We start from the raw sequence: 3,599 nt of genomic DNA, 5'->3' as shown, positions 1-3,599 counted from the left end.
TCTGAATGGTGAACTGAACTGCATCACTACACTTTAACGTTAAACACGTCACAAGCCACGAAAAAACCGCCGATTTTCCACAAAAACTGAATCTAGAACCGAAAATCTCACTTATAGTTGCAAAGTTTCACTTGCTGAGGAGAAATTTGGTTGAAAAAACGCCCTTTTCCGACAGCAACCGGAAACACGCAATTAATATCGCAAAATCAACAGCGCCATAGTTGTTATCCAAGACGTTTCCATAGCGACTGATACTTTGCTGCGCCCTATCGGCGTACGTTGAACTGACATTGAAAATTTTAGCGGTCATTGAACGGTTGCTATGGAAGCAACATTTTTGATTGGTTCATTAGGTCTGGATCCATTTGGCGCATAAATGCGCCAAATTCAAAATGCTCTGTTCTGCGCAAAAATGCGCATTTCTATATGGCTGGACACCCGCTATTCTACTTCCATTCATACCACTAGATTTAGGCAATTTAATACTTATAGAATTTTCTATGAATGATTGCGTTTCTAACAACCGATTTCTATTGTTAATCCTTCGAATGAATATTAACATCGCTGTCCGATCACGATCAGTGTAAGGGTTCAAGCCAACCACTTCTGAAGATGCAAGCCACTCATGCTGGCGAAACGTCAGGAAAAAATTCTACCGAACGACGGCCTAGAAAGCCAAAAAACCCATTAGTTTCCCTTAGAAGGGTTTTTTCCAGTTCTAAATTCCTTAGTTGGGTAAATAAACCGGGCTTGCCTTTGGTACTTTGTAAGACACTGTCGGCTTTTTGCTCGCAGTGTGCTTGAGAAGCACCGAAGCATTGGGGTCTGTGCTGCACGTGATCAGCAGCTGAGCCTCTTCGATGTACTTCATAGCTTTTACTGAGCTTTCGTGGACTTTTCCATATCTTTTCACCGCCACATAGTCAGCTTCTTCGATGAAATCCTGTGAACGTTTTTCAGCTTCAGCTAAAGAAGCTTCAGCTAAATAAGGTAACATACAGTCCAGTAGAAGAGCGTTAGCTGATCGTCGCGTTTTCTTCGAAGCAAGCCAGTCTTGGGTTGGAGGAACGTAAAACTCAAAATCTGCCCCTGAGAGTCTCCAGCATAAAGAGTGCTTGAGGTGCCGCCCTGCTTGGACAACCGCCGATATGCTAAGCACTTGAAAATAAACCGTTACCAATTGGCTCAAAATGGAAGCAAATATTTACTTCGAGAATATTGGGCGTGCTCAAAATCAGCCAATAAGGAACGTGCTTCAGCCCAGAGGCTTCGTAAATGATAATGCTTCTCGCTGTATTGGTGAGGATAAACATTAGAGAATCCGGGCAAAAAAGCGCATCGGTAACCCATCTGAAAATAAAAAAAAATGCCTAGGAGGTTTTAAAAAAAGTTAAACTACCTATTTCGTCTGCGTCGCTCATCCTCAGGCCGAGTCAAGTCTTCTCTGGTCATGATTGCGTGATAGGATGTGAGAAAATTGAAGTTTCCATCATAAAGCCCAACTCTGCCATGCTTAAGAATGAGGGCGTAGCAGAAGTATTGCTCAGTTTCAATCAAAACTACTTTAGCCACTGACTCACTCTGGAAAAATTTAATTGAAATTCATGTTCAAACCGACCATTTTTGCACGATACAATCAACAATGCACCTTTGTATGCGCCACTGGCTGGATATTTTCCAAACTAAGACGTAGACGTTGTTTGGTCTCTGGATAGAGATTTGCTACGAGGAAATCCAGAAAATCGTTCCAAGTGATGGTTTTCTTTGATGCAAATTGGGCGATTCTCGTAAAAAGTTGGGCAGATTGCAGGGAAAACTCGTCGTTGGCTGGAATTTTCTATAACCAACAAATAGTTGAAAAATAATGCAAATGCTACCATTAGTCAGGCAAAGAGCTTTATGAAGTTCACTCGCGTTCAAACCCAATTCTTCCCCATTGGCTCCTTTGGCTTCCTTGAAGATAAGTTCGAGTTGCTTCAGATCAGCAGTGGAAAGCTTGTGAAGCTCACTTTTCCATTTTGCGTCTTCAACATCTTTACCACTATTCCTCTGCGAATTTTCCTCACAGGTTTCCAACATTTCATTCAGGTAACTTTTCTCATTTGAGCCCCCTTCAACTCACTGCGAGCGCACATTTGCAAACAAGCAAACAACTATTGATTAAACAACAGGAAACGTTGTATACAGGGTGTGGGGAAATTGTTGGTCAACAATGATTATTTTGTAGATAAGTTCTATATTGTTGGGGCGGATTCATTTTTTTACAAACATGAATTCACAGATTATGTTAGATCAAAATTAACACCACACAATAGTAAAACACCACATTTTTACGGAGCTTCAAAAATTCATAAAGTTAATATTCCTTTACGACTAATAGTTAGTAGTATAAATTCACTTACACATCCCTTAGCCAAATGTCTTTTAAACATTTTAAATCCCCTAATAAGTAACACAACTTCCTATATTAAAAATTCTGAACATTTTTTACAAAAATTATCAGACATGGACATAAATCCAAACCATATTCTAGTAAGTTTTGATGTTGTTAGTCTATTCACTAACGTTCCTGTTGATAAAACTTTAAATATCACCAAACAAAAATTACAAAATGACACCAATCTTAAAGAACGCACACAACTAAGCATTAACACCATTATTGAACTTTTAACAATATGTGTAAAGTCAACTTACTTTCAACAATGACAATTTTTATCAACAAAATTTACTATCTCCATTTTTCAGTAATTTATTTATGGAAAATTTTGAATCAACTTTCATTAGTAATTATAAATTTAAAGCAATAACTTGGTGGCGTTATGTTGATGACGTATTCTCCATTTACAGTAATGGCGAACAAAAACTTGATGAATTTTTATCTTATCTGAATAATAAAGAACCAACAATTAAATTCACTATTGGACAAGAACAAAATCAGCAAATTCCTTTTCTCGATATACTAATTCAGAAAAAATTAGACAATTTCGAAACCGTGGTCTATAGAAAATCTACTCATACTAACCGATATTAGAATTTCGACTCAAATCACCCGATAATGGTTAAAAAGGTATCGTAAAAAGTCTATATGATAGAGCAAAAATAATTTGTAATCAATCTAAATTTTCGAAAGAAAAACAATTTATAAAAGAAATTCTAAATTTCAATAATTATCCAAATTCTTTTATTGAAAAATGTCTTAACGAAATTGAATTCCCACGAACGAAACAGAATCAAAATAAACCTATTACAAACCTTTTCATTCCATTTATTCCAGGACTTTCAGATCAAATTAAACGAGTAGGTAAAAAATGTAATATTAGGACTATCTTCAAAACTGAAAATACAATTAGAAGTAAAATCTCAGTAACAAAACCTCAAGATATAATTGAAAATACAAAAAATGTAATTTATAAAATTCCTTGCGAATGCAATAAATTTTATATAGGAGAAACCTCAAGACCATTACGCAAAAGACTCAAAGAACACCAATCATACATAAAAATCAGAGAATGTCATAAATCACACATTTGTCAACATGCATTTGATAATTGCCATAAAATTCAATGGAATAATTCCACAATTTTAACAAAAGAACAATC

This window comes from Dendroctonus ponderosae, unplaced genomic scaffold (genome assembly GCF_020466585.1).
Source record: "Dendroctonus ponderosae isolate FM_Combo_2020 unplaced genomic scaffold, Dpon_F_20191213v2 Dpon_F_20191213_6, whole genome shotgun sequence".
NCBI lineage: Eukaryota > Metazoa > Arthropoda > Insecta > Coleoptera > Curculionidae > Dendroctonus > Dendroctonus ponderosae.
Note: the sequence above shows the minus strand (reverse complement) of the source record.